This window comes from Ursus arctos, unplaced genomic scaffold (assembly GCF_023065955.2).
Source record: "Ursus arctos isolate Adak ecotype North America unplaced genomic scaffold, UrsArc2.0 scaffold_12, whole genome shotgun sequence".
Taxonomy (NCBI): Eukaryota; Metazoa; Chordata; class Mammalia; order Carnivora; family Ursidae; genus Ursus; species Ursus arctos.
This window is the reverse complement of record NW_026622786.1, coordinates 33,175,774-33,200,997: the sequence shown is the minus strand read 5'-3', so window position 1 is coordinate 33,200,997 and position 25,224 is coordinate 33,175,774. Positions and strand designations below refer to the sequence as shown.

General features: G+C 39.0%; 1 long non-coding RNA gene across 1 annotated transcript; it reads left to right on the top strand.

Moving 5' to 3' along the window:
* Positions 1-420: 420 nt before the first annotated feature.
* LOC130543400 (uncharacterized) lies at positions 421-4,143 on the top strand. Its single transcript, XR_008958715.1, has 3 exons — positions 421-547; positions 641-865; positions 2,720-4,143. It is a non-coding gene; the product is annotated as an uncharacterized LOC130543400 (long non-coding RNA).
* The last annotated feature ends 21,081 nt before the right edge of the window (positions 4,144-25,224 follow it).

The following is a 25,224-nucleotide window of genomic DNA, read 5'->3' as shown; positions in this document are numbered from 1 at the left end:
TTCTGGTGATTTGTAAAGGTAGGTTCATGCTAAAGAACATCAGGTACTGTACTATACCATTTATAATGCATGCTTCCAAACATTTGTGGCCAATTTCTAAAATGGGTCTGAGCAGAGGATCTTAGGAAAAAGTATCATTAGTATCCCTCCTCGGCTAATTTAGCCAAGTACATTCCAGAACTCTCCCAATCAGTATATTAAGCAGATGTGGTCTTTGTCCACCTAGTATGTTGCGTTAGACCTTTCAACACTCTGCAGTCTTTTTATCACTCAGCTGCCAAGTTCCCTAGGGTAATCATAGACAGCTTGTCAATTTAATTGCAAAGAAACAGGCTTTCTTGTGACCATTCCAATTTTAGCTGCTACTTTAAATTGTACATGATAGTTCTTCCATGCTGTCTGCCCTTTAAACAGTGTGGATCTCTGCAAGCCTCTTAATGGTGATGGAAAGAAGAGGCAGGGATGAAAATTTGGCTTGCTGATAGAGCCTAAAACATGCATTTTATTAAGTTGCTGCTTTCAGAAAAGAAGTTTCTCCTTGAGCCCTGTATGTCACCATTACATTGCCAACACTAAATTATTTTTTTTTTCTTTTCAGTGTTCCACTTTCATGCATATTTTCCTCCTTTCTGGGTGATAGAGGATTCATAGGCCATCTGGATTCTGAAACATCTGGACACTGAATTTCTGCAGAGGAGAATCAGAGGAAAGAGACGATCAGTGGTACTGGGTGTCTCCGGAGAGATTTAAATCAACGATGATATTTTGGTTGTCTCCCTTTGGAACATTAACACAAAAAGTGAAAGGAAAAAACAACACATCACAGGAACCCAGTGTTCCAAGAATACCAAGACTATATAAGAAGGTAGGACTTTAGACATGAATTTAAGTCAGTAACTGGATCCATCTCTATATTTGATATAATTTCTAGAATTTCCCCCTGTTTTTCAATTGTTATGCATTTTGGGAGTTAGTTAAATATACTTTTAACACTGCTAGGTTTAGATGGTGTATCCTTTGAAACTAATAAATAAACCTTCATTAAGTTTTATATGTAAAATCACAAAACTATCATATTAAAGGTACTGATATGGTCGGCTTAATAGAAAGACTAGACATGGGCACCACTCGGGTAAATCAAGAAGAGTTACATTTCTGAGATACGCAGAAGAAAATTAGTACAAAGAGATAAACAATGTTTCCCAGGACCGTTAGAGCTCTAAGTTTCTGGAACCAAAAATCACGAACCAAGATGACAACATATGAGTGAGAGAGGGTCTCAGACCTTTAGAAGGTTCAAATGCCCTCCCACACGTGTGCTCAGCTTTACGTACGTGTGTTTATGTGTGTGTGTATGTGTAAGGATCTGCAACAAAGTCGGAGGCTGCTCTGGAAATGTGCAGGGGATGCCTCTTCCAGGCCATCAGTCTTGGTGTTATACCATCCGTACCATGAGTGCGCGGTTCCATACAGTCTAGCCAGCCGCCAGCCCAGTGCTTATTCATCACCCTCAGCCTGTCCCCACTAAGACAGCTGGGTCCACTGCCTTCCCTGAACTTGGGCTTCAAAACCCGAGCGAGCGTCATTGCCCAGACTGCTCAGCGAATCTCAGGAACAAGCCCTTAGACCAGTATTAAAGCTTCTCTTTTGTGCAAAGCCACTGGATTTAGCTCTCAGGAAAGTATGAGGACATGTTTAGATCCTGTGATTTATTTCCCACATTATTACAAATTTCTGTTCTTTTACTATATTTTCTCTGGTAAATATTTGGGCTCTTAATTAATGGATTTTCTTTCCTGAAAAAAATTGAAATGGCTATAAAGTGCACTTTAAAAGACATGTGTTTGAAGCAACTAACGCTTCGCACCTTCGGGCAGATTTCCTAAACTCTGTGATGCTCTGCCACGTTAAAAAAAAATAGCGAAAACTGTCCATTTAAGTTGATTTCTAGGAACCCGGAACAGTTCAAAAGAAAAAGAATCTAACAATAAAATTTTAGTAACTATTTTTTTTTAATTAGGCACGGCTACATTTAAATACAATAGCTCTCTGAAATAAGGGACCACAGACACATTCTCTGGCTTCTGCCAGTCCATTGTGTCCTTAATTTCCTCTCACTGCGTTTCTTCGGTGAGCCCCACAATGAAGTACAATATTAGATGTTCACTTGTGTGATATCAACCTTGTATGAAGAGAATGAATAAAAAATGAAGTTCTTAGCTGTGATCTATTTCAGATTAGCCATTTTCATTTATAAAACTGTTTATTTTACTTTGTCAGCTTGAAGGTCAATCCAACTTCAAATTGCATATTGCAGAATTTCAACAAAGATATGAGGCCCGTCTCTGCCTCCTTTAAGACTAAAGGTGAAAAGCTGAGTCTTAACACGGGTATTAGGCAGAACTTTATGAAATGGACCAGATCGCATTGATATAAGACTTGCAAAGACACTCTTCTTTGAAGTCAAAACATCAGGGCCTGGACAGGGTGGCAATGGCGTCAGGATCAGCATGTAGTAATTGTGGACATCAACCCAGAGCAAGCTATAGGAGCAAGTTCAAGGGAACACTTGTCATACGCTAAGGAAAGAAGAAAGAACAAAAATCATAACAGCTATCATTTATTAAGCACTTCTATGTATCAGGGACTGTTCTGTGCATTATCTCACATCTCTACAAAAACTCTTTGAGGTAGATACTGTCGTTATCACATTTTACAGATGAAGAAGCTGAGGGACATGGAGGTTAAGAATCTTGGCCAAGATCACACGAGCAAGTACATAAAGGAACAAGGATTCAACCCAGGCAGAAAGACACCTCTTCCCATATTCTGAGTAACGGTGGTACATGTACATGCCGTGTGAAGACCATTATGAAGGACACAACTCAATACGGTCAGATGTTGACGTCCATTAAAGCAAACCCAGCCCCTCCTACATGGGGCGCGTCACCGCACTTTACTATACTTATATATTTCACCCCATCCCACTTGTTTGTAAACTTCACTTAGAGACCATATCTGTTTGGTTCACATTGTAATGTCAGTGCCTAGCTAGTACCTTGTCACATTGTAACCATTTAATTCATATTTATTGACCAGATATTAATAAGTAGATCTATTGAATATTTTTTGAAATGTGATTTCCTGTGAGACACTGTCCATTCCTTAAAGAGGTTTTAAATAAGGCCACATTGTCTAGTGAAAAGAACATGGGATTCAGACATAAATAACTTAGGCTCTAGTCCAAACATCGCAATATTCCAGTGCTGTGGTCTTGGACAAACCACTACACCTCTGGAATCTTGATTTTATCATCTGACCAGCAAATACAATAAAGATACATTTCTTAGGCAAGTTTGGGTGTCACACAAACTATCATTATGACAACTACAGGTTTGTCTATTAGATGATGAAATATATCTAAAGAGACAGACACAAATAAGGAAGCCAAATATTTTTTGTGGATTCTGGGAACAGAAACACAGAACAGAAAGTCATAAATACTAAATGCCCATTTCACTGAAAAGATCCTATAGCCTCAGACTTGACCTGAAATAGGCCTGGCTGCTTTTTTTTGTAACATATCCCATCTTGGTACTTGTCCTGAAGGAAATGGCAGCCTGGGTATGTCTCTGGGATTAAAGCATTTCTTAAGTGATTCAGGTCATCAAACTTCTGCCCCATAAGGTGGGCTGGCTATTTAAAAAATTTTTAAAAATACCCCAAATTCTTTGTCCAGCGCTTAACTCCCCAAAGGTATCTTAGGGCTTTTACTCAAGTAGAACTTCTTAACATTCCAGCCATGCTTCCTGAACATACTGCCTCCTCTTAGGTTGGCTTTTTGGGAAAGTAGTCTTTTTTCTTCAGTAAGGAAAATAGTTTTGCTTTTTTGGTCACATATTTTCCTTTTCCGAAAGGCTCAAGCTGAGAAACTACCATGAGATAAAATCATAGATGCACTATTTCATATGGAGTGAACCCAGATTTATTTTTCTTTGATGGGAATTTTAGCAATGCCCACAAAATATATGGCTTTCCTAAATCAGTCAGTTAGAAAAAGGAAGTATGCCTGTATTTGGCAAGTGAATTTAAAAACGGATCCTCATGCTGTAATAATTCCTCATAAATGGAGTTAGTTATTAAAATAATTTTACCATCTTAACCTTTTCTTACACCAATTTTAGCCCTAGCAGAAAACCACAACTTCTAAAATATTCTTTAAAACCAAATCCCACTATAACAAAAACCACGAATAATTTTGTTATTAAGTATAATAATAGCTGATATACTTTTTATGATTATAAGCATTACTAATATAAAAACAGATTTTAAAATTGCAAACACATCTCAAAAAGTGACCTATCCAGGAGTTCTTAACTTGTGGTCCATACATAAAAGTAAGAAAGTCTTTGAATTTGGATAAAAACAAAAATTTTACTTTTATCTCCTTATCTCTGATTAAAATGTTACATTTCCTTCCATTATGGATGTTAGGAACCACTCACAATGGTATTACCAGGCCTGTGATTTTGTCACCAATAAAAATCACAAACATTTTCAAATTACAGTTACTACAAATATTTCAAAATATCATTTTACCCAACACTACATCAAAATTATGGTAGTTATTTGACAAACTACCAGAGCATGTTAACTAATGTGTTAATAAAAACAAAACATATTTCTAAATCACAACGTTTTAATATTTTGCTAACTGCCTTTCCACAAAATTGGTTTCCTTTGTAAGCCTATGTAATTTACTTTATGCATTTAAACACTTTATTCTGAGAGGGAGCCCATAGGCTTTACCAAACTGCCAACGGGTTCTTTGGAACCAACCCCCCCCCCCAAAAAAAACAAAAACCCATTATGAACTCCTATTTTAAAGTCCCTATTAAAAACCCCAATTTAAAAAACCCTGTATTAAATAATTTAGAGTATGTTATGGGCTGAATTTTGTCCCGCCAAAATTTATATGCTGAAACCCTAACCCCCAATGTGACTGTATTTGGAGATGGGGCCTTTGTAGAGGCAATTAAGATTAAATGAGACCATTAGAGTAGAGCCCTGGTCCAAGAGCATTAACACCCTTATAAGAAGAAATACCAGAGCTTACTCATTCTCCTTGCTAGTGAGGACATAGCAAGATGGCAGCCAACTGCAAACCAGAAAGAGTTCTTACCAGAACCTCCCCATGCTGGCACTCTGATCTTAGACTTCCAGCCTATAGAACTGTGAGAAAACAAATTTCTGTTGTTTAAGGCACCCAATCTGTAGTATTTTGTCATGGCAAGCTGAGCTGAATGACACGGAGTAATATTAGCTTTTATCCTTTTTGAAGGCTTCCTTACTACTTCCTTGGGTTGCAAACCTGGGTCCAATCAGGGAATTCACTGTACTCCTTCATCAAGATTCATGCCCCGGAGCTACTTTTAAGGAGAAAGTCCTAGATGTTATTTAAATAAATATCATAAAAAGGAGCCAACCTATCAGACAATAATAAATAACATTTTAAATACAGCTGTCATTTGGCTCTAAAGTAGGTGGCAATTGCTGTCACTGTTATCAGACTCTGATTCCATCAGCAACATTGTTTCCCCAAGTCCTCTGTGCTCCAACTCCCTTCTGAGATACTCAACAGCTCCTTCGCAGGCCCCTGCCTGCCCCACGGGAAACCCCACAATTCACCCAATTAGGCAGCTGGGTGTCCTGACTGCAGGTGGCTAATTGTGAAAGGGATTTTTGTGAAGGACCCGTATTCCTACATCAGCACTATAACCTATTTCAGAAAACACACCGTACCATTTCTGGTTAACCTTAAAACAATCACATTAAAATAAAGAGGACTGTCAGTAGAGCAATTTTATAAATAGCTAAAATTAAACAGAGCAAGACTGGCAGTGCTAATGCATAAGCAAAGAACTGACTTCCTGCATTTCATTGAGAATTCCTGATAGCAAACTGCAGTATGTTTATTATACATTAATTCAACACAGCATTCAAAATGAATTTATGCCCTGGCTGAAGGGTGCGATATTGAAACTAAATATTATTTATTATCTTAATATTAGTAACCATACTAAAAAAAATTGTGTTAACAATTCAGAGTGTTTAAAAAGCTAAGGATACCATAGCTCTACTTACCAACCAACAGCTCTTGCCTTAATTTATGCAAGTGTAGCCTATAGCTAAAAGCTTTGTATATTTGTTTCCCCATGGTATTAGTGCTCAAAAATAGGACACTCTTTCAAGGGCACCTTATAAACACAGAACTATAATTTATTTGGCAAATTAAAGCTCATATAAAATGTGCACACAGAGGTACAGATTAACATATTTAATTTCAATATTACCTGCAAACCTATTTTTTCCCATACACTGTTCTAATTAGTCATATAAAATCGAGTGTGTGTATTATAAGCAATTATTTTAGTGGAAATAGAAACTGGATCTGAATTAAATATACTGTAAAAAGATAACACTTTTATGGAAGTTAATACATCCATTTGTATCTAGAAAAATGTGTTCTAGTTAAATGGCATGAGAATGTTGAGCATTCAAAACCCGATTGCGGTAAAAGTTGAGTTTTTTTATGATTTAATAACACAGAATAATATGCAATCTTGGTAATATAGCAATATTTATATTTTGATGATATTTCCAAGTTTCCAAATCCCTAGTAACCATTAGATTCATTTTTTGCAGTGGACTTTTTCCTATTATGAATATTCACTCCCCCTACAGTTGAACGTGCAAACTGTTGGCAAACATTTTATTTAGCAAACGATTCTTTTCCTATTGAGCCTGTACTAGGAGCTCTAGTGTTGTGGGTACCAGGCTTCCATTGCATTAAGATGGTTGAAAATAGATGTTGATAAAGAATTATGCCTGCAAGTAAATGGAAGCTATAACTTAAGTGGCAGGAGTGTTAGGCTTTCTAAAAGTTGTCATAAACTGACATAAAGGCTTCACCACATAAGGAGATTTTTGAAAAGAACAAAATTAAATTGAAGCCACTTGACCTAGCACAGGGCATGTGAATGGGGATGATCTAATGCCTCAGATTATAAGCTTCTCATTCTCAGGTCTCAGCTTGAATGTAAACTCCCCAGATAAAACTTCCCTGAACCCCTGATCTCAGATGGCTCCCCTGCCCCAGCCTGATCCATTACTTCTCCCTCCCCACCTGGTGTGTTACTCTCAGAGGACAAATCAAATTTATTCATTTCCTTGTTTACTATTTGTTTTCCCCACTAGAGGAAACCCCATAAGGATAAGGACCAATCCAATAGCACTGCTCCCCACACAAAGGAGCTCAATTACCATTTTGGAAGGAAGGAAGGAAGGAAGGAAGGAAGGAAGGAAGGAAGGAAGGGAGGAAGGGAGGGAGGGAGGGAGGGAGGGAGGAGGGAGGAGGGAAGGAGCTAATGAGATTGTTCTTTAAGACATTTCTGCAAGATTGTTTAGTATTTGGTTGGCAAGTAATCTTACAGTTCTTACATTTTTAAGATCTTCCGTTTGGGGGCGCCTGGGTGGTTCAGTCGGTTAAGCGTCTGCCTTCGGCTCAGGTTATGATCCCAGGGTCCTGGGATCCAGCCCCACCCCCACCCCGTGGGGCTCCCTGCTCAGCAGGGAGCCTGCTTCTCTCTCTCTCTCTCTCTCTCTGTCTCAAACGAATAAATAAATAAAATCTTTTTTAAAAAATCTTCTCTTTGATTCAGGATTAGCTGTCCATTATATTCACAAAAGCATGGGGCTAGAAGAATTGTGTCCTTCCCCTTTTGTGTACCTCCCCACGCAGATGAGAATCTGCCTCCTACATTGGCAAATTTAACTGCATACTGTGGGGGGGAACCCACAGAACTCCCTGAATGATACACTGTTGCTTTTGCAGCTACCCTTCATGGCCCCAGTAACTTCCTACAAAATCCCACAAACTCCCCCTTCTAGCTCTCTGCGCTGACTACTAAGTCTCATCATTCCCGCCTCCCGGAATGGTTTCCTAGTTAGAGGCAGTTACAACTAATAAGTCCAAGTAACAAACCACCCTAAGATTCACCATAGTTAACTTACTTTAAGCATTGTCAATCTTCGGTCTGTCCAGCTCCTAAAGACTTGCAGAAAAGGCAAGCCCACAAAATTTATTACCATGTGTCCTCATGTCAAAACATTCTTGCTCCGACCTCTCCTCAATCCTTAGAAGAGGCTTTTTTTTTTCTTTTTGGATTCTCAGGGTAGATGGAAAACAGCTTGTCTCCACTTGTTAACCATGACCTGTTCTAACATCACAACAAAGGACAAACGGGGCCGGCCGCCTGGTCGCTTCTGTATCATTCATGATTTCACACGCCCGGTGCCATTCTGCTTTCCAATTTAAAAAAGGCTTTGCAGCTCTCAGGCTGGGGGTCACATCACCAGCCACACCATACCCGCTTTCTATTATTCCTCTCTAGCTTTTGTGAGGTTTTCAGTTTTTTAAATAAAATGACCGTAAAATTAAGTATTACTCCCAATTCCACCTTGTTTTGGTTTCAGTCATTGTACCTCAAGAACCGGTGTTGCAATTTTACCATCCATTCATCCTGCTTTCTCCCGCCTGTTTAACACACATTTTAAGCAGAAACTTCCATTACACCGTCCTCTTCATTATTCACCTCTTTCCAGCTAAAGGATTTTAATTGCTTTCTAGTCTTTTTCTTCTTAGCATTTTGAATGGTTTCCCATTGCTCAGAAATTCGAAATCCTCACATGGCCTGCAGCCCCTTGCTCAATCTAGTCCCTACCTTCCCCTTCAACCACATTTCACGTCATCCTCACTCTGGCACACCGAGTTCTTGCCACACTTGCCCGCCCGCGCTCTGTTCCGCCCATCGGCCAGGTGGCCCCAGGTCTCTTGCTCACACAACTGCTCTGCGCTGGTTCTCTTCACTCAACCTCTCTCCCTTCGTAGGCTGACTCCTTCCTACTTCTCCTTCAGGTCTCCTTGAAAGGGTCACGTTCTGCGGGAGGCTCGCCCTGACCATCATCCACCCCAGAGCCCCATGAGATTTTCCGCATAGCACTTGCTCGTTACTACAGTTACATAGTTAGCTCGCTAAGTGTGTGTTTCATGCCTGCAGCATGAAGAGGGACGGGGTCCCCGATCCTCTCATCTCTCTGCACCCTTACTGCTTTGGCAGTCTCATGCACTCGAGGTTTTAAACACCATCACCCCATTGACAGTTCCCAAATGCAGATCCATATACCCACTCCAGATTCATCTCCCAAACTCCAACTTCTCACATCTCATTTCCTTCTTGGCCGTTGACCTAGATATACTAAAAGACAATATTAGGGGATGCCTGGGTGGCTCAGTCAGTTGAGCGCCTGCCTTCAGCCTTGATCATGATCCCGGAGTCCCAGGATCGAGTCCCATGTCAGGATCCCTGCTCAGCGGAGTCTGCTTCTCCCTCTCCCTCTGTCCCTCCCCCGGCCTGTGCTCTCTCTCTTGCTCGCTCACTCTCTCTCCCAAATAAATAAAAATCTCTGAAAAAAAAAAAGACAATATCAAACTTTACACGTCCACTTCTGAATTCCAGCCATCCCCCAAAACCTGTTCCACGTGCAGCCTTCCCTCTATTTCCATTGATGGCAACTCCCTCCTTCCAGGTGTTCAGGCCAAAGAACCTTGGAGTCCTTCTTCACACGTCCTTCTCTTTTACCCTCATCCAATCTCACGAAATCCTGTCTGCTATTCCTTCAAAATATGTTCAAATTGTGGTTGGTCATTTCTCACTATTTCCAGTGCAACTTCCTGGGTCTGAGCCGCCTCAGCCCTCTCCTAGATTAGTGCCTGAGCCTCCTGACTGGCCTCCCTGATAACCTTGTCCTCTACACTCTACCTCAACAAACAGCTGGGGGGAACTTTTCGAACTCAAGTGAGATTGTGTCACTCCTCTGCTCAAACTCCTCTCATAGCTCCACATTCCCCTTCAAGGAAGAACCAAAGACTTTATGGTGGTCTGTACTGTCTGCTGGCTTACTTCATCTCTTCCTCACTGCTCTAACCACATAAGCCACCTTGCATTTCCTTGAGGGGATTGGCATTCCCCGCCCCCCTCTCCCCACCGTGGATCTGGCCCTGACTGGTCTCTCATCTTGGAATGCTCTTCACCCACATATCCCCATGGGTAACACCTCACTTCCTTCCAATCTTTTCTTTTTCCTTCTCTATACTAATTATCATCCTCTAACATCCTATTTACTCTACTTGTTTTTTACATGTTATTTTTTTGTCTGTGTTCCCCACGAGAGCGTCAGTTCTGAGGTCACAGACTTTGTTCACTGATGTATCCCAAGCAGCTGAAATATAGTAGGTTCTCAACTATTTGTGAGATGAACATAGAGGGGCTTCCTATACAAACTGAACTTTACAAGTCTTTCAAGGCTGAAAGAAATAGTGTGTGTGAGGGTGCTTTGTGGGTTCAGTCCCCTTTGATCTTCAAATAAAGACTTCAGTCTTTATTTCTTCTACGGAAGTCACCACTGTTGTCGGTGGCAGATTTTTTTTCCACATAATCTATTTACATATACCCATAATAAATATAGTATTGTTTTGTGTGAGTTTTTAAATAATGAACAGCATCATATGATTGAAAAACAAAAAAGCCTTTGCAACAAGTAAAGTTCTAAGTGTGTGTGAGATTATTGTTCTTTGGGGTAGGGAATAAGGGACTCTCAAAACAAGTGATGAATTACAGATTTTTGCAGTAACCCTGTACCTTAGCTCCAGCATGACCCTTGAATATCCCTCTTCTGAAAATGGAGTGCCCTATGAAAATAGAAATAAATACAATTTCCTTAAGGTTAAGGCAAAGATTGAGGAAATAAAATTCACTTTTCTAAGAGATGGTCTATTTGGTTTGCCATTCTCCGTGTGTTCTAAAGGATTCTGGTAGGATTTATATTTAATTTCTGAAAAAAATGCTGAGAGTTCTGGACTTAAACACATCACAAAGGATATTCTTCTCAGTCTTCTAGACATTTAATTCTCACGGCTACTTCTATTTTCTGACCTCAGAATTGATGTAACATAATTTATATATTAATTATATTATATACAAATCATAAGATATAATTTACTTGTTTCTGAAGCATTTGACTATTTTTAGACTAACTTTCTGAATATTTCATCTTTATTATCCACATATAATAATCAGATAGCACTACCTTCAACACTCTCTTGAATGAAAAACATTAATTAGTTCCTTTGAAATGCTTTTCCCTATTGAATGCTACTTATTTACCTTAAAAGTAGATTATGCCACTTTCTCTTTTAAAGACCTCCTGTTATTTGTAACTTTGCCAATTTTTGTATAATTTTTGCAGTCTCCATCAATATTTTTAAATTAATTATGATTTCTAAGCAAGTTAAAATAGGCCTATAATAGGTTCACTGTCATTTAACCTGATAAATATAGCAAGTAAAATTGAAAGTGTGAGTCAATGAAGCCACACTGGGGTATCATTGCCAATTTAGCTATCAAAAGTAATCCATGATGATAGAGTTTATTACAAAGTACATTTAACACATTAATTATTAATCTACAGTGCAAAGCTTTTACCAAAAGTCTGTCCTTGATTGCTTTGTTTTCCCAAGTAGTTAGATTCTACAATTTTGTAATCTAAGACTAGTATTTGGCACCTTGATCAAATTCCCAAAGTTCCGTAATGTCTCTTTTTATTGCCAGTAAATCCAGATGGAAGCGGCTTTTAGTGTTGTGATTGAGTGTGAGTTTATTAACGTTATCTATTAAGCACACACTGCACATTGCCCACATAAGAACTTTTGGAATCATACTTGATAAATGTATCAAGCAAGTCCAAAAGGTTTAAGAACAAAATGAAGACTTTAGTATGTTAATTAAAACACTTTGTTGGCACTTAAAAAGCATCGTGGACATAGAGTTCTGACTCATTAATTATATATTAGAGCAAAGCCTCTCATCAATAAAGTTTTTTAAACTCTAGGCACAAGTCTCCAAAATGGACTTCAACTGAAATTCGAGAAGGACAGAAAGGAAGCCAGTCAGAAAAATGTTAGCTCTTCACATGGGAGGAGGGGTGGGAGATCAGGGGACACACGGAAACTGAGCTGTGGGAGTCATCTGCTATTTTAGAACATTCTATGCAAGAAGACGAACATAAAATTAATAGTGTCAACTCCTAGAGAGTTGCCCAAAAAATAATTTTTGCAGAGGCAGGTAAGTATTCTTCCACTATTGAACCTTCCATTAAAGACCCAGAAAAAGTTACCCTGTTCACATTTCCAAAACCTGACATATGTTTTTTTAAAAAAATGAAATCATTAGTAGATAGAGTATTTAAAATGCTTTATGTCCTCCAACCTCTTCTAGTATTATTTCCTTGAATAATTTTGCCTTAAAAATCAAGTTGTTCATTTAAAACACTAAAAAAAAGATAGCGGTCATTACTTTTGTAGAGGTCCCAGAACGAAGGCCCGAGACGGGCGTTCACTGCAAAATCAGATGCATCTGGGGCTCTGTCTGATGGGCGGTGGGACTGAAAATCAGCCTCATCACCCCCTCATCCCCCAGGATGTAGAAAGTGAGGCTCAGTGGAGAACAGGACAGTGTGGATGGAGGGTCAAGGAGTCACAGAGGTCAAGCTAAGGGCCAGCCCTGGGGCAGGCGATTAGAGAAGAGGGTGGTCTTAGAACAGCACAGTGAAGAGCACCAGGCTCTGGTGTCCTCGACCTGCTCCCCATCCCTTGCCCCGGGTCCGAAGCCAAAATCACAGAGAGAAGAACCCTGTATACAAAGAGTCCATAGAACAAAGCCCTGCATTATTAAGGTCTGTGTAAGTAACCACACACACACACCGAACGTGCATTGTGGCCTAGTACCAGGGCGGACACAGGTGAGAGGAAGGTGTGCCTCCACATTGGCGGGGGCCAAGGATCCCCATTTGGGAGCAGGAAGAGAGAATGTCATAACATTGGAGTGCAAGAGATGCTCTTTCTTTACCCCTAGCCTCACCCAAGGACTTCTGGCAATAATCAGAAAGGATTTGGGTTGGGAGGTAGAGATTAAACCAAAGTTTACTTGTGGACTCTTCTTGGGACCCTATCACTCAGCCTGACTGTGACACAGTCTCTCCTTCCCTCTGGAACCTGTAGCGTCCTTCAGCAGGTTCTGCCTCCAGAAACTCCGTGCTCAGAGAGTGAGAAAAAGGCAGGCGAACTGAGTAAATTATTCCCCTCCAAGTGTTTTCCCCCAGGTTAGATGCACCACACAGGGAAAGTCAAGAAGAGTAATTAGCTATTTAATGGTCTTTCCCACCCATTGATTTGTGCAAGTTCCTTACACCTTCCATTAGGGAAGCCAAATGCGCTTCGTACCTGCCTCTGTGAAGCATTGCTGAGCTTGGCACTCCAGCAAGTCATCTGCTTAAAGCACAATCATAATTAAAGGTCGGGGTGACCAGTTTTTAAATGTGTCCCCATCATTGCTTCTCAGTTTTTGAGTCTCTACTACTAATTGACAGTTTTGAGGTGAGGGACTATTCATGTAAAAAGAATAAAGATTTGTTATTTGCCCTTTGTCAGCTGGACCCCGCCCCCTCCAAGTTGTAGGTCAAAATAGCCCTGGGCAGCTGTGGGTGACCACTCTGGTCATTATAGGGGTAACACAGGCCCCCTCTTTTTACTGGAAAGGAACTCAAGATATGACAGTTGAACCAATGCCTCGCCACAAAGTGCAAGGGGAGTGACAGACAGAGTGACAGACAAATTAAAGAGTAAGTTCTGTCTAGCAATTTTGGGTGACAGCACTTAAAATTTTTAGCTCTAGAATTGTTTAGGAATGACAGTGTGCAGCTGAGAAAGGCAGCCTACCCGCTATAAAAAGGAATTTGTGTGCGAACTTAGAAAAAGCAGTCCTCCAAACTGGAAAAAAAGTCTTTACGTATATTTTTAAATAGTCACCCATTAACTTTTTCCAGTCTTCAAATCATCTATGGCCACATGTCCTCATTAGCCCAATGTTTGAATCAAGGCTTTCAGAGATTTTGTTTCACCCTCCCTATAGAAACGTCACTAGAAATTGGATTTTGCATAATTTCGTTGTTGTCATTTTTCCGACCAATGAGCGGTGCTATCATGAACATCAACTTCTAACCAGAAGAAGGCATCGTGCGGAAGCCTCTCCTTGGTAAGATGCTCACTGCGTGTGGTAACAAATCGCACCCAAATTTGCCATGCTCTCGTTAGGGATAGTAATCGCTTACTGAGTACTTGTTCTAAACTAGAACCTATGCTGGGTACTTTGGACTTAGCATCCATCTCTGACACATAGGATGGACCCTTACGAGGTGTGTGTTGGTGGGAAGGAGGAAAGGGGAAAGAAGGAAGGAGTAAGGGAGAAAATGAGAAGCCAGTTTCAGGATAATTTATAACTCTTACTGAGCATTTACTTTTTTGTAGGTCGTTTAAGGAACCTGAAAAACAAGCTGTTAAGCAGATAGAAATCTTCCTTTTTTCCACCGGAACTTATGGAAGCAGGTCCCAAACCCGACCAGAAACATGCCTGAATTGCCTTTTGATTTGTGCACTTATAGCCTTCGATCATGGCTAACTCCACTGCCAGTGACTAGGACTAATAGCTCAGACGCAAGGAGGTGAACAGTGCTGAGTCCTTCTCACTTCACAGAAACTCTGAAATGATTCCAGATACCCTGTGCTCCTTGCTTCCCCTCTGCTTTTTTCACTCTGAGGATTTGAAGTCAAGCGGCAACCCCTAAGGTGTAAACCACAGGAGATTACTCATTGATGGTATAAACAGAAGGTGAGTGCAGAGGTTCAGGCCAGGACCCAGTTGTCATCTAAGGAGATACATCAGCTACAAAGCCTGTCCAAACATTCATCACAAACAGGTTTCACAATGTTTTATATGGACCTGAGCCAGATTTTTACCTTGTCCATATCCCAAAAAGATGATCTATCCCAGTGCAACAAACTTTCAAATAACAATAAAAATTATTTGATTAGCAGAAAGAACGGGGGGGGGGGGGGGCAGAGAGGGTGTTGGGGGGGAATGATCAGCCTCCTAGGGACCCTCACGGAGCCCGAACACCTGGGGATGAGATGGCCCACCATAGAATTTATACCACACTACAGATCGAATTTCAACAAGTCATTTAGGATGATTTTGTGACTAAGCATGAAATCGGAATTATACTGTCTCCTGGTCAAAGTGTTGTAAACATTTTTTCCTTCATTATTTCGGATTTTTTTTAATGCTGGTGCTTCATTAGAGCTCCCCAAATAACTGTACTTTGTAAACTACAAAAGGAAATGTATGTCCTTTTATTTCTATTGTGTTGGAAGGATTTGGTGAGGAATGTTAATGTTAACTATTACTTATCATGTTGCTGTTATTATTATTGGGTCTTTTTTTAAGATTTTTAAAATTGATTTATTTGACAGAGAGAGAGACAGCCAGCGAGAGGGGGAACACAAGCACGGGGAGTGGGAGAGGAAGAAGCAGGCTCCCAGTAGGGAGCCCGATGCGGCTCGATCCCAGTACTCTGGGATCACACCCTGAGCGGAAGACAGACACTTAATGACTGAGCCACCCAGGTACCCCTGTTATTGTTATTATTATTGTTATTACCAACTCCAACCTCATCCTCCCTATACTTTGCACCTGCAAAACAAGACAGTCATTCAAATGTAATTTGTGTTACTTCCTTTGTTCCCAACCCAGTCTGATTCCAGCTAGTTTCCAGTCACCTCCTAACCTATAGCCCAAACTTTCATTTGCTGCTAATTCCTATCCTTTGGGACTTGATATTGAAGGGGGGAAAAAACATAATTGTCTTAAGAAATACATTTTAAAATTGTTTAATACTCATTCAAAATTTATTTTTAAAACCCTTTAGGAGCTCCTGGGTGACTCAGGTAGGGTTAAGCGTCTGCCTTCAGCTCAGGTCATGATATCAGGGTCCTGGGTTTGAGCCCCACATCTAAGGGAGCCTGCTTCTCCCTCTCCTACTACCCCTCCCTCACCTCCCCCCCGCCTGTGCGTGCACTAGCGCTCTCTCTCTATTGCTTTGCCTCTCAAATAAATAAATAAAATCTTTAAAAACAAAACCCTTTAAAAACTATGACTGGAAATAAACTTTCTTAACCTGAGAAATGACATCATTGTAAACCTATAGCAATCATATTTAATGATAAAATTATAAAATAACTCCCATTTAAATCATAAACAAGATGCCCACTATCCTGTTATCACTGCTTTTATACAATATTATCATGGAGGTCTTACAATAATAAGGTAAGAAAGTAAAATAAAATGTATAAAAATTAGAAAAGATAAAATTACCGTCTCCATACAACATGATTATGTATAGCGTATATTCAAAATAATCTATAGACAAACTATTGAAACCAGGAACAGAGTTCAAAAAAGTGGTTAGATAAAAGTAATTTAACTAGCTGACACATTTTTTTAATTTTTTAAAAAGATTTTATATATTTATTTGAGAGAGAGGGCAGGAGCAGAGGGAGGGAGAAGGGGAGGGAAAGAAGCAGATTCCCCGCTGAGTAGGGATCCTGACACGGGACTCGATCCCAGGACCCTGAGGTGATCACCTGAGCTGAAGGCAGACGTTTAATTGACTGAGCTACCTAGGCACCCAGTAATTAGCTAACACATATTGTATTCTTACTGTGGGCCAGGCACTGTTCTAGGTACTGTCCATATATTATTAACTAATAATATTAACTAAGCTAATACAATTAGATTGAGAATAATGCAATTACTATTTCCAAAGAAAACTGATGTACAGAAAAATAAAATAACTTCTGTTACAGGTTGAATTGTGTTCCCCAAAAGACATGGTGAACCCCTAACCCCTAGTACCTGTGACTATGACCTTATTGAAAATCAGATCTTTGCAGATATAACCAATTTCAGATGACATTGTTAGGGTGGGCCCTAATCCAATATGATTGATGCCCTTTTAAGAAGAGGTGAATTTGGACATAGACACACACAGAAAGAATGCCATGTGACCACAAAGTCAGAGATTGGAGTCATGCAGCTACTAACGAAGGAATGCCAAAGGTGTCCGGCAACCAACAGGAGCTAGGAAGAGGAAAGGAAGGAGTCCCCTATAGTTTTGGGGGGGAACATGAACCTACCGAGAGTTCGATTTCAGACTTTTAGCCTCCAGAACTGTGAGACAATAAATTTCTATTGTTCTGAGCCTTCCGGTTTGTGCTCCTTTGTTAGGGCAGCCCCAGTAAACTAATAAACTTGCCAAGACTCTCACAGCTAGTAAAATGACAAAGCTGGGACACGAGATTAGCATATCAAAATCAATATATTCAACACGAGTGAAAGCAAGTTAGAAAATATAACGTAAAAACAGATACTATTTACAATTACATAAAATACAAGGTACTTTGAAATAAATAGAATAAAAAATGTTTAGGATACAGTCGATTCTCATTATTTGTAGTAATTGTGTTCTACAAAGTTGCCAAACTTTCAAGTGGCAAATACTGAACCATTGCTCCCAAGGGAAATACAGGGTAGGGTTCCTGCAAGTTTCTGGTCACATTTTCACTGATCAATATATAACCTTGTTTCATGTGTGTTTCTGTTTTTAAAGACCTCACTTAATATATATTGTTGATTCATTAACACTAAACTCACAGGCAACAGCACTATAACTCATGCCTGAACAAAGGTAATATACCACCTGTATTTTCTCCAAAAGGCGCACCCCAGCCTTCTCGCACTTAAGAACACTAGATAAAGTTTCAGCACTACACTTGGGGGGGCATTTTAAACAGTAAAATTGCCAAAAGAGGGCCTGAAAGTATGAAAGATATGGCACTAAACAAACTGCAGAAAGGATACTTATGTTTACAATATGAGAACTAAACAAGAAAGCAAAACATCACTTTGCCGGAACTCAGCTGGGAACACAGATATATCTCGGTCAACTCAAGTTTTTTGCTACTCTGCACGTTTGTGAATGACCATGAAAGCACAGTGAGTATTGACATAGGGGTCACAAATAAATTTTAGGAAGTAGACAAATTCACAAATATGAAATCCATGAATAATGAGGATCAACTCTGTTTATGGTTAAAATTATAAAAGCTTATAAGGGGACAAAAAAAAGACCTAAATAAATGGAGATAGGATACAGTACAGTCATGAATGGAGAGACTCAAAATTATAAAGATGTTAATTTTCTCACAAATTAATTCCATCAAGGTCCCAAAGAGTATTTTTGAAGAACATGACAAGCTGATCCTAAAATTCACAGAGAAAAGGATAAAAACCAAGAATCACTAATATAATTTTGAAAAACGAGGTGGAAAAACTTATTCTATCATTTTTAGAATAAACTTATATTAATTAAGACAGTGATTTTGATACAAGTCTAGACAGATAGAACAGGAGAGCAGAAAAAAGAGACCAGAATTAAGAAACACATAGAAATGTTGTTTATGTCTGAGATGATGGTACAAATCCATGAAGATGGACTAACTGTTCAGAAAACATGGTCAAGACCAATAAGTTATCCAGGTGGAAAAAAAGATCGATTCTTTCTTCACATCATATCAAAAATAAATTGGGGAAAAAAATGAAAGATCCAAATGTAAAAAGTAAATAGTTAACATTTGGGAAAAAAAGTAGAGAAGATACTTAATGATTTCCAGGAAGGAACAGATCCACTTAATAAGGACGGAAAAAAGTACAAACCATAAAGAAAAAGATAAATAAATTTGACAATAAATTTTTTAAATTTCAGTTCAATAAAAGACACTGACCAAAGTTAAAATGCAATCTATGAAGCTGGAAGAAAGTATCTGCAACACACATAGTTAACAAAAAGTTAATATGAAAGATTTGTATGTAAATCTCACAAATGAATAGGGAAAGGACAAAAATCAATTAGAGAAATAGAAAAGGAATACAAATATACAAAAGATACTCTACAGCATTAGTAAACAAAGAAATGTAAAACTCATTAAATTGCATTCCATAATCATTTGATGGTCAAAAATCAGAAAGTCTGATAACCCCACATTTTGGTAAGAATCTGAAGGAACAAGAACTTTCAACAATTCTGATGGAAATTGAATTGGCAGAAACACATTCAAAAAAAGCAATTTGTCAATATCTACTAAAGCCAAGGTTGTATGTATCCTTAGTACTCTGCAGTTCATCCTCCAGGTATAGCTAGCGGGGAACTTCTTCGCATGTGTGTAAGACATGTACAAGAATGTGCATTACAGCAGGACCTGTGACAGCAAAAATCTGATTCTACCTACACATTCATCAACAGTAGATCTGATTAATTATGGTTATAGTCACACAATAAAATATCATATAGGAGCTAAAAGGGACATAACAAAAAAAATAAGATGCAGAAGCATATGTAAAATTTTCATTTATAATAAGTGTTTAAAACAAAGCAATATTATATACTATTTATGGATATATACATGTATCATAATTATATGAAACAGTCATGGGAATGATGAACAACCCATTGAGGAGGACAGTAGTTTTTTCTGGGGGAGGGAACAGTATCAGAGAGGGCTAGTCAATTGTCTCCGCAATTTATTATTACCTTTTTAATCTATAGCAAAAGTGGTAGAAGGTTAAAAGTTGATACAAAGAGAGACTGGGTGGGCGTTTGTTGTAGTCTCCTGTATAACTTTCTGGGTGCAGGCAATATTTAATTTAAACAAAAAATGTTAAAGTCTGTTGAAGTTGGAAGGAACTCGGTGTCAGGTTAAGTCCTAAATTCAGCACTTGCTGTTAAAATTTAGAGCCTGCCATCAAGTTCTATAAATAAGATAATAGAATGTAGGAATTACACTTAATCCTCTAATTACTCTCAGCTTTAATCAAGCCTTTATTAACATAATGTGTCTAGCTTGGGGTCTTAAAACCTGAGAGGGGATTTAGGGAAGAGTAATCAAAACAATGAAAAAGAAGTAGGTGATACGAGGCAAGGCAGAGGGAACTGGGATGATTCAGACCAGGGAAAGAAAGCCAAGGGGGGACATACATTGAGGAGGAGGCACAGTTTGCTCCTTGTGTACTGTCTGTGCCTCAATTAAGGCTGACTAAATTAGCTGTTTGGGTTATTGCTATGTAACAGATCACTCTAAAACATCGTGTTTTAAGCAATAATAATTCCTGATTTTGCTTATGAATCTCAAATTTGGTCAGGACCTCAGGGAAGATGGCTCTTTGTGGCTCTGTGTAGCGTCAGCTGTAAGAGCTCACCTGGGGCTGGAAGATCCACTTTCACAATGGTCCGCTCACATGCTAGCCCAGCTGGTGCTGGCTATTGGCTAGAGCGAGACCAGGACCCTGGGCAATGACCCTCAATTCTTCTCATTGTGGGCCTCTCCATGGGTTTCTTGGACTCCCTCATGCCATGATATCTGGATTCTAAAAGCGAGAGTCCTATGGGGGAGGGGCATGACAGTTTTGTATCCTATCCTTAGAAGGCACGGAGCGTCGTTTTCACCAAACTCTATAGGTCCGGACAGTTGCAAAAACCCACCCAGTTTCAAAGGCTGGAGATGGGGAACTAGGGAAGGGGAATGTGTACTCTACCTCTTGATGGGGGCATGGCAGGGTTGTAGAAGTTTGGGTGGGAAGATAATGTTGCTTCCATCTTTGTAAAATCCAATTTGCCACACTGCTCCATCTATTATTCTCACTGCTCCCATAGAGATCTGATCATGCCATTCTCTTGTTCTACAACAAGGGACATTGTTCTCCAATCTTCACCCCACACAACCGGGTTTGGTCTGTGGAGCTGCAAGTCTTCACGGAGTCAAAGGTATATAATAATTTATTGAGGAACCTTGAAACATTCACTTCTGTGACCAAAACTTAGGAAAGCTGGCCAAAAATATTGATGTTTTAGATGCTTTTCTACTTGAGTTTAGCTAAAATAGCGTGACAGGACATTCATATTTCATGTCACCTGGTGTCAAGCCCAGGTGCAGACATATCAGCAACCCAGGTGAATTTGGAGGAATTCGCACAGCAGTATTTCTGCCATACTCTAGACATTCAAACACAATGTAACTCATCAATCAAATCAGATTGTAAAATACATTTTAGCCCAGAGAAAGACAAGATAGGCCGTGGAAAGTTTTTCTTTGAAGTTAAGTTGTTTGACCTGGGATTTTTCAGCACAACAGGCAAAAGTGATATTTTGGTCTGATATCTGATAGTTGGTCATGCCATTAGGTTTCCATTTCACTCACCCACCAAAAGAATACAGTGTTTTCTAAGTTTTAGCCAAACTTGGAAATTAACTATCACTTTACATCAGAGCAAGTGCTACCACTTCTTTCTTGCTGAAACGGTTAAATATGCTACCTGACTGGATAGCAGCTAGAGCTGACTGACATGTGAGATTAGTTTGCCCTAGGGACAGAGAGGGCTAAGATGGTTCTTGGGCTCTACCTCTATTAGGCTGGACATATTAAATTCCTGAGAGTCAACCAGTTTTGGCCAATAAAAAATGGGAATTTCAAATGACTCAATATGTATGCACTGGTCAGATTGAGAAATTTCCTGGCAAAACCCAAGTCAGGGATTTGATTCAAGGCCAGTCTAGAATGAGCCCTAACTAAAGATTCAAATGACTTTTCCATGTGCATAATGTTTTGATGTAAAAGCCCAGGAAAGTAGTATCACTGACTTTTTTTTTTTTTAAGATTTTATTTATTTATTCGACAGAGATAGAGACAGCCAGAGAGAGAGGGAACACAAGGAGGGGGAGTGGGAGAGGAAGAAGCAGGCTCATAGCGGAAGAGCCTGATGTGGGGCTCGATCCCATAACGCTGGGATCACGCCCTGAGCCGAAGGCAGACGCTTAACCGCTGTGCCACCCAGGCGCCCCTGTATCACTGACTCTTAAATGAGTCAACCACTTGAGTTCTATATGTGGGGGCCCAACTGTAGGAAAAAAATAAGAAAACCTTGTTTATATGGGCTGTTTTCTAGGTGCTGTGCAAATTAGTCAATAAAATTTAAATATGACAGTCTATAAGAATTGGTGTGATGTTATTGGATAAAGGCTTTGTGGATTTCTAATTTAACTGGGATGGTTAAAGATTTTTGTTTCCTAAGCAGCGAAGTGGACAAACTAATTTTGATTTACCCCAGAAGTTAGAAGTAATGAAAAGAATCCTTAAGCAGTACTTAATAAGTACTTAATACTATAATTATGATCCATAAAATAGATATCCACAAAAAACATGGCCAAAATGATTGGGAATTATGATTTGTATAACATAATAATAAGGTTGCGGCAGAGTTTAGAAGGTAACTACCTATTTCAATTGTTACGAAAAAACCCCCACCATATGCTAAGAAAATTAAAATCAAAGAGACATATAATTTAAAAACACATTAACTTCATTTGATAATCTTTGGAAATAAACATAGGATTGGGAGATCTTTGTGAGTGTTTTGGAGGAGTACAAAGTATATCAGAATGGTTAAATATTTCTGATTGCTTTAGAGTATCTCATGTCTTTCTATGAAGCCTCAATTGTACTTGGTGTGCTTCAAGTAAAGTGATTAAACAAGGAAAGGATATAATTGTGCAAATACACTACCTTGAACTTCCTTCTGAGTATAGGAAGTAGCTAACAGCCCGGCCCTCTGCACATGTGAAAAAGACAAGCCATTTTCTACACCCAGCCATGCGGTTCCATCCCAACATTCTTCTCTCACAACCATTTGTCCAGAGAGAGAAATAGGACAAATTCACACTTCTTATTTTTTTCATATGTTATGACAAGAATCCCATGATCACTGTCCCACCACATTTGAATCTGTATTGTTCCTATTTCTTTGAATTCCTCAAAACTTATATACAGTGAACTCCACGTGATCTTCAAGTAACACATTTAGCAGCATTTCTGAAAATATGCTGCATGGAGGTCTAGCTCTACAAGATGCTAATAAAATTATTATGACATAGAAGAGTTTCGTGTCAATGTTGAATTAAGCAAGTTTATTTATTTATTGTAATTCTCATCAGAACTTTTTATATACCAATACACATTATAAATCTTCTAGGATATATATATATATATGGCATGTATCATTTCCCAAAATTGTTTCAATCATGGAGACCATTTTGCAAAAATACCTCAATAAACTAGAGTGCTATCTTGTGAAACTTCGATCTAAGGCATTTCTTACAATATTTTTTTAAATACCATTGTGAACTATAGGTTTCTTATTGATAAAGCTCCCGTCCAGGGGCACCTGGGGGGCTCAGTCAGTTAAGCATCTGCCTTTAGCTCAGGTCATGATCCCCTCATGGGGCTCCCTGCTCAGTGGGGAGTCTGCTTCTCCCTCTGCCTCTCCCCCCTGCTCATGATCTCTCTCTCTCAAATAAATAAATAAAATCTTAAAAAAAAAAAAAAAAAAAAAGCTCCTGTCCAACCTTCTTATTTATCTCCCTCTGATTCTAGTAACTTCTAAATATTTGTTTGGGTGCTTATTTATTCAATGAATATGTATAAAATGCTTACTATACTCCAAGGACAATTGTGGGGTTTGGAGACACAGAAACGAACAATTTTTTAAATGCCCCTTTCTTTATAGAACGTACATTCTAGTTAGAGGAGGTGTCAATTTACACACAAACAAATAAAATTTTGAGACTGCAGACACTGACAACTGCTAATGAAGAAAAGTAAAAACAAGATAATGAACTAGAGAGTTTCTTAAGAATAAGAAGAGTGATTGTGGCATTTCAGAAAGGCAATCAGCAAGGTTTCTTTGAGAAGGTGGAATTAGAACGAAAGGAATACAAAATTAATCTTTCCCTTTACTAATTCTTTTATTCTTTGTATTACTTTTAATCAAAATAATACTTGTACCTGTTAAAAATATATAAATACTGGTGTATAATAAAAAAACAATTGCTGCTCTGACCTGCTCCATCCTAGCTCTACTTCCAGAAACATTCTCTTTTAATAGTTTATTATGTGGGTTTTTCTGACAATTACTTTTATATGGAAGCCATAGGTGGAGGTTGGCAGAGCAACAAGTTGGAAAGATCCTGGGTCCCTCAATGATCTTGAAGCCATTATATCAGCTCTAAAGTTCCTTCTTTCATGCAAGAGAAAAATAAATCTGTCTTCCTTAAGCCTCTGGTATTCGGAGGTATCTATTACTTGTAACCAAACCCTATGGGATATAGGTTCCAATATTATATCCCCAGGCAACTCAGGGAAAATATTCCTAACATGCAAGTCACATGCATTATTTTTTTTGTATTTCTACAGAGATGAAACTCATGCTGCATTTTAGTTTGCTTCCTATTGGATTGTGACTTTCCTGTACAGTTTTTTGTTTGTTTCCCCTTTTCTAATTCTCTTTTCTGTTTTCTTAAAAGAGAAGAAACATGCCTGCTTTGCCCTGTCATTCATGACATCAGCTCTTAACCCATTGGTCTAATCTTAATCTATTTCTTTCCTCCTAGAGTCATGCTTCCAGGGGGATTCAGAAGCTTTCGGCTCAACTGTCACGCTGCAGGGTCTTTTCTCTGGACTCTTGGTTTAGTTCCAGTTTCTTTTATGACCGTTTTTCTCTTCCATGGATATTTCCCCTCATTTTTCCAGAGTACGCCATAATTTTCTAAGCAAGAGTGCCTGCAAGTAAATGTTCCAAGTCCTTATATGTTTGAAAATGCCTTTTTTCCCTTCATATTTTGATTGGTTCTAATTTTTTCCCCAGAACTTTGCAGGCTTTGTATTGCTCTATTATCTTCAAGATCCCATACATTTAAGATTGCCACCTGTCAGCCTGATTCTTGTTTCTTTCTTTTTTACCTACATTTTCTCTCTGGAAGCTTCTCAGACATACTGGTTAATCCTGATATCTGAAGTGTCACGACGCTGTTTAGACGTGTAGGTCTTTTTGCAATCATTCATCTCAACATTGGGTGGGATTTTTCAAGAACAAAGACTTGTGTCTTTCTATTCAGCTCTAGATATTTTTCTTCTCTCGTTTTGATCATTTCCTTTCCTCTGTTCTGTCTTTCAAGCACATCCATTAGTGAGGGTGAAACATCTGGATAGACGTGCTGTATTTGCTAACTCTGAACTGAAGTTCCTTTGGAGTTTTTCCTAGCAGGTCA